The 12,624-nt window shown below is 39.2% G+C and overlaps 1 protein-coding gene across 1 annotated transcript in view; it reads right to left on the reverse strand.

Moving 5' to 3' along the window:
* LOC114665934 (NACHT, LRR and PYD domains-containing protein 3-like) overlaps positions 1 to 12,624 on the reverse strand; it is a 578,897-nt gene that overhangs the window by 194,500 nt on the left and 371,773 nt on the right. The window lies entirely within an intron of this gene.

Genomic DNA, 12,624 nt, shown 5'->3' on the forward strand with positions numbered 1-12,624 from the left:
GCGCTTTCCGCCAAATTAGCATTACATATTATCTTTGTCTTGATTTCTCCATGAAGGCTGAGAATATAAAACCAACATTGATTATAGGGTGGCACAATGGTAGATCTGCTGCCTCGCAGTTAGAAGACCCGAGTTCGCTTCCTGGGTCCTCCCTGCGTGGAGTTTGCATGTTCTCCCCTTGTCTGCGTGGGTTTCCTAAATTGTCCCTAGTGTGTGCTTGGTGTGTGGGCTGGCGCCCTGCCCGGGGTTTGTTCCTGGTTGGGATTGGCTCCTGCAGACCCCGTGACTCTGTGTTAGGATACAGCGGGTTGGACAATGACTGACTGATATTGATTGCATTGCATTGATTAAATATCAAAATGAATCCAAGTGCCCTCTTTGTAAAAAGCAGGAAGACCCCACAGAATCCTGCTGCCCACCTTCAGAGCCATGAAGGCCACGCTGTAAAGTTTGCAGGTAATTATGCAAGTAATGTATGCGTGTGTGTTTTATTTAAAAAGGGGACACTAGGCTACTTCCCTTACAAACAATACTGATTGTTAGATTTCCAAATTAGAACAGTTTAAAAGCTGAGCTAATCCTGCAATTTTCTATTATTGGGCAGGTTTTTCTATCTACAGATGCCACACCTATTATTCTATTATTTTTGTTTAAAAGTCATTGTCAACATTTTACTATATATCAGTATTTAATCTTTTTCTTTGTTTAATTTTTTACACTTTGTATTAAGAACTTCCAAGTCAGAGGAATAGCCATTCATAACTGTGGAATGTTCATGTTGATGACCATTTTATATTATAACTATATTTTTGTGTATGCCTGTATTTATATTTAATGTTGTGTTCAAGTTTCCAAATTACTATTTTGTGGTTTCCCTGTAGAATGTGCTGTATGTTATCCTTGAGGCCCCCACCGATTATAATGAAGTGTGTCTCAACTTCAGTCCTTGCTTCTTTCATTGCAGCATTTGTGGAGGGAGGATTATATCTGGCTGTGGTTTCCCATTTTTGGCAACTTCTACAATTTGTTTTGGGTATTTGTGTTGATTTATGTTTATTTTATTTTCATTATTATTTTTTTAATTTTAGTATACTCTCCATAGTGGTTTTGATGTTCCAAAAACAACCACCTTTCAAAATCCACATATTTTAAATGAATGCTTGTAATGGTTTGCATAATTGCTCCAGCGGCGCTGTACAATGGCTCCCCCTGCGCTCTAACCCTAAGGGGTAGGCGAAAACTAACAACTTTCTAATACAAGAAATTGTATTAGGTGAAATAAAGGACAAAACAAAATATTTTTGTAACATTAAACTCTTTTTAACAACTAGATTCTGATCATCTTTAGAATGACGTGCCAGCTTTGAGGAAGTGCTGGTGTAGAATGTCGCTTGAGAACTCCAGCCCCAAGAGGCAAATAAAGTTTACATTTCCTTTAATAACTTTCATTCAGTTCTGTGGTAATATGGCAATTATGCTTAGCCATGTTGCAAATCAATGACAAATAGTCAAAATGTTTACCATTATAAACTTAGTGCTTCTTTGTGAAATCACTGAAGTAACTGCTCACATTGGACTGAGTGAGCAAACGCCCTTCTAAATGAAAGCCAAGAACCCAACAAAAAATTAGAAGGTACAGAAATGATGCACAGCCTGGACAGGGTCATTTCTGTTCATGTTCTTTTTTAACATTTCCTTATGATTTTTTTTTTCTTTTTTCAGGTTTAGACTCTATTGAACCATTAATGAAAAGACAGAAGATGAGTAAAGTGCTACATCTTAAGTGAAAAAAACGTCTTGCTATTACAAAGCACTGAGTTAACACAGGTCACAAATCTTTTATTTTAGAAGAAACGTCAGCCTCCCTTCTCCAATATCTAGTACAGGACATTGAAGAGCAGGTACAGACACGTCATTTTATAAACTTCCATAAGAAAGATGAAATACATTTTGTTGACTCTGGCTTAAAATGCTTATTGTATAGTGAATAAAATGTATGAAAAGAATTGTAATGCTTGTTTGTTTTTTTTTGTACTACTCTTCTTTTATTTCATATGTCATTAAAAACAAATATGAATTTAAAACTTTATTAGTTTTTCACTTTCAGCTCCCTTTCTTTACCCCGAGTACAGTCCCTAAAACAACTATTGAGGCTTATCCTCTTATCATTTGGGGCGTCCTTTTCATAAAACAACATATTTTCTTTGACCATCTGTATCATTTTCTGTGGAGAAAAAACTTTTTGCTTGTTAGTAAGCTCACATCTGGCTTTCCATAATCCCCCTTTTATCATGTTTATTCTGTCCCAGTCTTTTCCCGGATCTGCCAAAGACCACTATATCTTTATCCACTTTAACCTTAATTAATGTGTCCTGCTTTACCTTTTTCCACACTTCATTGGCCGTGGGACATTCCCACATTACATGACTTACTGACTCATTCTTCTCACATCCTTCTCTGGGACATTTACTTAAAGTCAAACTAGTCTCTAATACTTCATGAACCACCAGCCAAGCTAAATCTGCTAACTTGGGAGTTGGAAATTTTCTCCGAAACCCTTTCCAAATCTTCCTCGATTCTTTCCTGGACTTCCCTTGTATTGTTATGGGTTTCTGTCTGTCCTTTATTTCTTTCACCAGATCCTTCCATCTCTTCCACACCTCTTTTTAGGATTCTGAATTCGTATGGGCTATTGTTTTTAGATAGATAGATAGATAGATAGAGAGATAGATAGATAGAGAGATAGATAGATAGATAGATACATTATTAATCCAAAGGTGAAATTCACATACTCCAGCAGCAGCATACTGATACAAAAAAAAAAAAAAAAAAATAAATATATATATATATATATATATATATATATATATATATATATATATATATATAATTAAAGAGTAATAAAAATGCAGGTAAAAACAGACAATATCTTTGTATAACGTTAACGTTTACCCCCCCGGGTGGAATTGAAGAGTCGCATAGTTTGGGGGAGGAACGATCTCCTCAGTCTGTCAGTGGAGCAGGACAGTGACAGCAGTCTGTCGCTGAAGCTGCTCCTCTGTCTGGAGATGATACTGTTTAGTGGATGCAGTGGATTCTCCATGATTGACAGGAGCCTGCTGAGCGCCCGTCGCTCTGCCACGGATATCAAACAGTCCAGCTCCATGCCTACAATAGAGCCTGCCATCCTCGCCAGTTTGTCCAGGCGTGAGGCGTCCCTCTTCTTTATGCTGCCTCCCCAGCACACCACCGCATAGAAGAGGGCGCTCGCCACAACCGTCTGATAGAACATCTGCAGCATCTTATTGGAGATGTTGAAGGACGCCAGTCTTCTAAGAAAGTATAGTAGGAAGTGTTAGTTGTGTAGAGTCCAAACTTTCTTACATGCCCACCCATCATGTATCTGGCCATTTCTGCTGCCCTTCCTCTCCTGTTCTGTATTAGTGCTATATATATTGCAGTACATTTCAGTCTCAATAGTACCCTTAGATCTGGAAAGCCTTTTCCCCCTTTTGTTTTTTGTTTCTTGACTTGTAATGCTTGTCTCAGATGCATACTGTTAATTGTTAACCAGGAGGAGTCAAAATCCAAAAGACTAAAAGCCTGTTTTATTTCTTCTGACACACAAATACAACTCTTAAAGGCCTTAGAAAATCTAAAATTATATTATTTTGCATTTATTTTTTGAATTTTTGAATTATTGCGTATTGTATTAATAATAGTACAATTAAAGACTTGAAGAATCTGTGATCGAAAGCAACAAAGCTCATAATGTCTCTCTATTATATAAAAAAATCCTGCGATGGGACAAGACTTTATGGAAGATTTTTTCAAGTCCTGCGAGATGAGACTTTGGCCGTGAGATTTTTTAAAGTCCCGCCTTTCCACTTAACCATTTTCAACCATGCACATGGCCCTCTCACCTTTCATTCGTGTGAATGCTTTTGACAGACACATTTTCTGCTCTCTTAGCTCTTATAAATTTAAGTTCCCAATTAAAGAAGACTTATTATGTCCAAATCTTATTGAAGAATTACATCACTAAAGGTTATCAACACTGGGCCCTGCCTGGGGTTTGTTCCTGCCTTGCGCCCTGTGTTGGCTGGGATTGGCTCCAGCAGACCCCTGTGACCCTGTAGTTAGGATAGCAGGTTGGATAATGGATGGATGGATGGATGGATGGGTTATCAACATAAAAAATGACTGCACGGGCAATCCTAGCACCGAGAAACGATGAAGTCAAACGAATTAACACGAAAAATGTCCATCAGTTACACGGCAAATTGGTTAAATGCGTATCAATAGACTATGCTGAAACAGATGGTGGTGATGGTGCAGAAGATGAAAACATCAACTTACAATATCCTGTAGAATATCTTCCACCTCATGAATTACTGTAGAAAGAAAGATGTATAAAAGAAAGGTAATGAAGTACATCTTCAGGGGATAACATTACACAACGAAGGAGATCTTGATATGCCACTCATATTAAAACATGTATAGTTTCCGGTTAGAATAGCTTTTGAAAAGACAATTAACAAATCTCAGAGCCAAACATTTGAAAAAGTCATTTAATTTAACAGAGGGAAAGAAACGAAATTCAGTCACGGGCAGTTATACTTTGCGTTGTCACAATGAGAGTCCAAACACAGAATCAAAATTCAATGTGATTTTGACGAAAATTTAATTTAAAAATTGTTTTTACTGAAGTTTTACAGTTAAAGTGTAAGTTTAAAAAGTATTTGCGTGTTAATTTCAAAGCCAAACAGAACGAAAACATTTTACGCAACGAATACCTCTAACGCAACATGAAACATAATTTACTTTCAAATTATTTTGTTTTACTCTTTTTTACTATGGTTAATTACACGCTATAATGTAAAATATTTCTATTATGCATATGTAACAATTCCCATGAAAATAAAAAATCTGTTTAAATTGTATATCCGCATCCCCATATGGGAGCGGCAGATCTGCAAAGAGGCTAATGCATAGCACAGGCCTGGAGATTGGTGAGCGAAGCAAGCAGGGGGCAGAGACCCCTTGTATAATAAATTAAGAGTATACTATACATTATTTATTCACTTTCCTTTTTTTTTTTTTACATTCCTTGTAAATGTGGAGAAAAAGGTAATAAGCTTTATGATGACCATTGTAGTGGTAGGGTGTTGTACTGTGTTAGCCATTATGGATGTAATGAGAAGTCAAGCAAAATGACCCCTTTTATTGGCTAACTGAACAGACTGCAATATGCAAGCTTTTGGGGCAACTCGGATTACAAACTGTTTGATGACCATTTAAAGAATTTTCTTTTTTTTTTCATAAACAATATTACAGCAGCACGGAATCCTTCAGCTTCTTATGGAGACAGAGAAGAGGTGTGCTGAGAATGTATCTGTGTTCAGGGGGCAAGTCTCACTCCCTTCGTTACTGTCGATGGAGAAAGATGACATTGTGACCCTTCAGAAATTTGATTTGCTATCTGAATCTCCAGAAGAAGAGGCGAGAGATTTTAGTGGCAAATAGATTTGAGTGTCATCAGCATAGCAGTGAACGGTGAAGCCATACTTGTTAACACAATGGAGCCTAAAGGTAACATGCATATCAAAAAGAGAACTGGTCCAAGGGTGGAACCCACAAGTAAGAGGAGCTAAAGAGGATGAGAACTCACATCAACTCAACTCAAAAACTTCTGTTCCATAGATAAGATTTAAACCATTTCAGGGCACTCCCTTGGACACCTACATACTGTTCAAGGTGGGATATAAGAACTGCATGATCCACAATATCAAAACCTGGGGCAAGATCTATACTTTTTATAGAAGGCTGGCATCCTTCAACATCTGCAATAAGATGCCTTCTTCTATGTGGTGGTGTGCTGGGGAGGCAACATAAAGAAGAGGGACGACTCACACCTAGACAAACTGGTGAGGAAGGCAGGTTCTATTGTAGACATGGAGCTGGACAGTTTGACATCTGTGGCAGAGCGACGGGCACAGAGCAGGCTCCGGTCAATCATGGAGAATCCACTGCATCCACTGAACAGTGTCATCTCCAGACAGAGGAGCAGCTTCAGCGGCAGACTGCTGTCAATGTCATGGTCCACTGACAGACTGAGGCGATCGTTCCTCCCCCACACTATGCGACTCTTCAATTCCAGCCGGGGGGTTAAACGTTAATATTATACAAAGTTATTGTCTGTTTTTACCTGCATTGTTATTACTCTTTAATTTAATATTTTCTTTATCAGTATGCTGTTGCTGGAGTATGTGAATTTCCCCTTGGGATTAATAAAGTATCTATCTATCTATCTATCTATCTATCTATCTATCTATCTATCTATCTATCTATCTATCTATCTATCTATCTATCTATCTATCTATCTATCTATCTATCTATCTATCTATCTATCAGTATAAGAATGTCAGTATCTCCAGCATTAGTAGTTAGGAGGATGTCATTGTAAATCTTTAACAAGGCTGTTTCACTGCTGTAAGAAGATTTTTATCCAGAGTGGGGGTTTTCCAGAATACTATTTCCATCCAGAAATGTTTGTAATTTATTAAGGACAACTTTAGACTTCAGATAAAAAGGACAGTTTAGAAATTGGCCTGAAATTCGACACATTTGAGGGTCCAGATTTTGTTTTTTAATAAGTCACTGCACCACAGCGTGTTTCAAGGCAGCAGGAATGCTACCAGAACTCAAGCTAGCATTTATTAGGGTAACAATACTTGGTCTGACTGAATCAAAGACCCCCTTAAGTAATCGAGGGGGGACACTGTCCAGGGGGCAGTTTATAGGATTCAGGCGTTGCACCAAATCAGACAACAGAGATGATGACACACACAGACAGGCTCAAAAGCTGAACACACTATGGGAAGAGATGAATCCTGAGCAGCAAGGATGGCCGATGACTTAATAACAGTAATCTTATTTAAAAAAAAACGTATACCCCCTCTTGGAGAGTAAGTTGGGGTTTGTGAAAAATGACAAATTTCTAATACAAGAAATGGTACATGGAGATTTAAGGATTAAAAATCACTAAAAACATCAGATTTGTAATTATTGTATCCACCCACACAAAATATTTTTAAAGTTAAGTTTAAAATCTGAACCAATATGTTAGTTCAGTTCCAAAATAAATGAATGACAGTCTTTGGAAGTAAGGCATAGGGGGTGCAACTTTCAATGATGCAAATTTTTAAATTTCTTTTGAAAAACATATGATAATGTCTAATTAACAATTTAAGAGATTTGCCTCACTTTTTTGATAAGTACATGCTTATACGTTAGGGTCCCAGTCTTTTGTCCTGTTTAAACAGTTACACTTCACTACATGTTATGCCTGTCTTGACAATATATGACAAATAAATCTGGAGTCTTGGTTACTCCAAAAGAATATCAAGCAAGAACCATATCTACTTAAAACAGAGCCCATAGAAATGTAAATATCCACTCTAATTTCTTGTTATCTGAATGGAGGCACCCTAACCAAAACTCTTAAACATATTTTTATCCTGGATAAAATTACATATATAACCATGATAAATTGTTTAGGATTAATTAAGGTGCCATTCATTCAGTCACTGTCTAACCCGCTCAGTCCTGAACAGGGTCATGGGGGGAGCTGGAGTCAATCCCAGCCAGCATACGGCACAAGGCAGGAACAAACCCTGGACAAGGCGCCAGTCCACTGCAGGAAGGACACACACACACTATTTAGGATCACCAATGCACCTAACCTGCATGTCTTTAGACTGAAGGAAGAAACCAGAACACCTGGAGGAAACCCACGCAGACACGGAGAGAACATGCTAACTCCACGCAGGGAGGACACGTGAAGCGAACTGCGAGGCAGCAGCGCTACCCACTGCGCCACCGTGCCGACCCTCAAGTGATATTATTTTTAAATCATTTACCAAAACACGCATTCATTTTTATGTAATACTAGAGGGCTCTGCCCCCTGCTCGCTTCTCTTGCCAACCCCTGGGCGGGCGCTACACACTAGCCACTTTGCGGCTCTGCCACTCGCGTATGGGGAAGTGGATCTACAATTTAAACACATAGTTTCGTCTCTAGATTTTCTTTTATAATAGAGAGATATCTGTGTTGCTCCTGTAATATTCACATGGTGAACAATTGTGCATTAAAATTAAAAACCAGGAAAACATTTTAAAGTTTAATAAACCCACTTGAAATTTATCAGCACCATAATTGCAGAGTAGAACAAAATTAAGAAAACATAATTCAATACAGACAATGGAGGACGGTGGTCCCCGTGTAATCTGGAGCATTTCAAACAGTGTTTAATGCAATTTTTAAAATGTGTTGTTTTTTTCTTTTTCTTTTACTGAGAACTCGAAGGTTTAGAAGACCTTCATGGTTATTATGCCTGTTGATCATCACTGATGTTGTTCCAACCATCCATCCATTATCCAACCCGCTATATCCTAACTACAGGGTCACGGGGGTCTGCTGGAGCCAATCCCAGCCAACACTGGGCGCAAGGCAGGAAACAAACCCCGGGCAGGGCGCCGGCCCACCGCAGACTCATTTTGTTAACATAATAAATTAGTTTAATTAACAGAATTTTTCTTTTATTGAACGAGGTTCCAGAAATAAATGTAAAAATATTTCGAAAGATAGAATTCACTATAATAAAAGGTCCATATTTAGTATGGTGTTTCCTTAATCTAAAAAAAAATCCTCTTTTAACTATCGAATGCCTTTTTTCTAAAAAGAACTACGACAATAACAATATAAACAGAAACACAAATTCTTGCCTCGTAATCGGAAGAATGCATAGTAATGTCATCTTTGAGGGTTACAGATTTAATCAACGTTACTAGTGTTGCAACGAAAGCGATGTGACAAAGGACGGACGCCGAATGCTGGGGTCAACCTGCCGCCAAGATGGACTGTGCTGTATGATTCTTAACGAGTAGCATCCACTTGCAGAGAGACCATACGTCTCTACGTCACCACAGTTGTAAACTGTTCTCAACGGCAGTGTAACTTTACGAAGCGACATCTGCCGGAATGGAAATGCATTGCATTTTGATTCTACCTGCATTACAAAAAGCATTCCAATAGATGGCGCTTTGCAAAAGTTAATGCCGAACAGACATAACAGAGACTAACTGCCGTGAGGCCAGAAAGCTTCATATTTACAAGAAATATGACTAACAAACATGAGAGTACGATTTTTATGTAAAAGAAAATGCATGTACACAGTACAAATTACAGTCTACAAAACAACTTTGTCATGTTGAAAGTTCATTCCAATTCTATTATTCCATAGTACGATTTAAGGAACTCACTGCAGTTTTATGGTGGCACATTGGTTAACATTGCTACATCACTGCTACCAGGCCTGTATCGGCTGATGATGCATTTGATTTTTGAAAGTTCTCTTCATTTCTGTGTGATATGCACCCTTGTTTTCCTTTAATGCTCGACTTTTATCAATTCGGCAGTTACATTCGGTTGAGTGCATTTAGCGTTAACATTTGTACTACGGTGTTTGCACGTTTTTCTGTATCTGCATGGTTTTCCTCAGACTGCTCTGGTTACCTCCCGCAGTCCAAAAACATGCAGGCTAAGTGATCTGGTGATCCTAAAGTGTCCATTGTGTACTGGCTGGTGTGTGTGTGTGTGTGTGTGTGTGTGTGTGTGTGTGTGTGTGTGTGTGTGTGTGTGTTCACCCTGCGATGCACTGGCTAGGGTTTGTTCCTGCCTTGCGCCCTATGCTGGCTGGTATAGGCTCCAATAACCCCAAAAGCAACAGATGGCTGACCGATATTTGTAATGCACCTTTTATTGTAGTTCCTGTACTAGCAAAATGCAATGCCGTTTGCATTCCGATAGATGGCGCATCGCAAACAGACGGACACTATTAAGAAAGAGTCCTCTTTAGCAAATGCTTTGTAATCGAAGCAACGAACTGACACTATAATATAGTAAGAGACATTTTTAAAAGAAAATGTATAGGAAGGGCGGCGCAGTGGGTAGCGAAGCTGCCTCGCAGTTAGGAGACCTAGGTTCGCTTCCTGGGTCCTCCCGGTGTGGAGTTTGCATGTTCTCCCCGTGTGTGCTTGGTGTGTGTGTGCGCGCCCTGCGGTGGGCTGGCACCCTGCCCGGGGTTTATTTCCTGCCTTGCGTCCTGTGTTGGCTGCGATTGGCTCCAGCAGACCCCCGTAACCCTGTAGTTAGAATATAGCGGGTCCCTGTAGTTAGAATATAGCGGGTTGGATAATGGATGGATGGATGTATAGGAAACAAAGTAAAGAGGGATTACTGATCGCATTTGAACCCATTAAACAAATAATAATATAAATAAACCCATACAATTATTATTGTAGGAAAAAATGAAAGTATGAATAAATAATAAATCGTGTAAATAAATGACAAACTGCAATAAGAACTATGAAGAGGTCACTGTAGCCTGTCAGGACCCGACTTTGAGAACCTCGCGCGGTCAGCTTCTTCCAGTTTTGCGACAGTCGGTGAGATCCTAAAGGATTAGCGCTTCTTCTAAACCTGCATGGTTTTCCTTCCGGGTGCTCTCGTTTCCTCCCACAGTCCGAAAACATGCAGGGTAAGTGATCTGGCGATTCTAAAGTGTCCTTTGTGTGTGACTGGGGTGGATGTGTTCACCCAGCATTGTACTGACGCACTGTCTAGGGTTTGTTCCTGCCTTGCGCTGTATGCTGGCCAGGATAGGCTCCAGCCGACCCCCGCAACCCTGTTCAAGATTAAACGTATTAGAAAATGGTTGATTGATAATCGTAATCTGGCTTCTATTGTACTGTCTGTAGTAGCAAAATGCAATATAGTCCGCATTCCGACAGATGGCGAATCGCAAACTCTAGTCCGCTATTAAGAAAGAATCATAAAGCAAATGCAATGTAATTGAAGCAAAGAACTGACACTATATTGTAGTAAAGGACATTTTAAAAAAAGGCAAGAGGGAATACTAACCGCATTCGAACCCATTAAACATTCTGCCTATCTGCTCTTATTATTGTAGAAAAATGAGAGTAGGAATAAATCGTGTACATGAATGAACCTCGCGCGGTCAGCTTCTTCCCACTTTGCGATAGTCAGTGAGACCCCAAAGGGTTAGCGCTTCTTACAACTGTTTTATTGGCGCTCGTGTTTTCTATTCAAAGATTGCTCTGGTTATAATGCCTTTTGTATACGCCATCTGCTAGAACGACAAACACATTAGGCCTACATGTTATTAGTACAAGAAATTTGTCAGTGTACTTGGAATGTCGAAAATGACACCCAAGGGACTTGTCGCGTGTGTACGTATCCAGACTGCATCAAGGTATTGAAAATGACTGCCATGTGAGGCCATGTGGGTGACAAGGAGACGCCGTTATAGAAAGTCATGGAAAGGCTGACCTGTGTAAAATGTGTTCCATGAAAATGTCCGAGTTATCCTGGAATTCGTCTGCCTCAACTTCATGTTACAGTCTGCATTTCCACTCTTTTCTGCGTGGACCGTCTTCGTCTGATCTCTTTTCGCTTACTTTTACTTTTCTACTTCAATTTTTTACTTCTTACATCTCCCATAGCTCTTACTACTTAGTCTAGTCTTTTGGGGTAAAGTGAGTCGTTTCTTACAGATCTTAATCTCATTGTCCTACTGATTTCTCAGTAACAAATGTTTAAAATTTACCTTGATCCATTCGTTTGTTGGTTCTTCTTGTAATATGCACTCTTCCCCTATTTTAGCCCAGTCCCATTTTCTCCTCTTTTTTTATCGCATAATCTCTCATTTCATTTTCTGCTCTTTGCAAAATTCAATGGTAAGTTATTTGTTTTGTAGAATAAACTAGTTGATTTCTTGCCCAACAGATCGCATCCTTTACAGCATTAATTATTTTTATTGTTTACATTATATTTCTTCTGAATTTCCCCTTGGGATTAATAAAGTATCTATCTATCTATCTATCTATCTATCTATCTATCTATCTATCTATCTATCTATCTATCTATCTAACGGACGGCTAGTACCCTTTTCTAATATCGTGACGCAAATCGGATTTTCGTTTTTAACATCAGGCACCCAAAGGGGGACATTAACATTAGGGACCTATCTATGCTTCACCCCCACTAACTTTAAGGTTAGAATGCGTGGTTGGGGTAGGTCAGTCTAATAATTTAAACTCCAAAAATTAAGCAACCGGGGCGCCTCCCACGGAGCCCAACACTAGAATGGATTCGAACTGCCGCCCGTTTAGTACACAAGTGCCGAGTATTTTCTTTGCTAATAATCTTGTCTTTAAAGATTGTTTTCCATCTGCCCTTTACTTATTCCAAAACATTTAGACACTTGTGCATTCCCGGAAAACACGGATTACAGTTTCTGTTCCGTGGCTGTTTGCTCCCAGGAATTTTACCTTTTTTGCTAACCTTTCCGTTAAAAACAATTTTGTTTGGAGAACATTATGCAAGCTTAGCCATCCTAGAAAATGACACGAGCCGCCATCCTAAAAACGGTTAGGTTGCCTGGTTGGCCTGGTGTATGGACTGGGATGAACTGGCGCCTCCCAATACACAACCTCTGTGAATCCAAAAAAACAGCTGGGTCAAATGGGAGTGGAAGGATG

Source organism: Erpetoichthys calabaricus, chromosome 1 (genome assembly GCF_900747795.2).
Source record: "Erpetoichthys calabaricus chromosome 1, fErpCal1.3, whole genome shotgun sequence".
Lineage (NCBI taxonomy): Eukaryota > Metazoa > Chordata > Cladistia > Polypteriformes > Polypteridae > Erpetoichthys > Erpetoichthys calabaricus.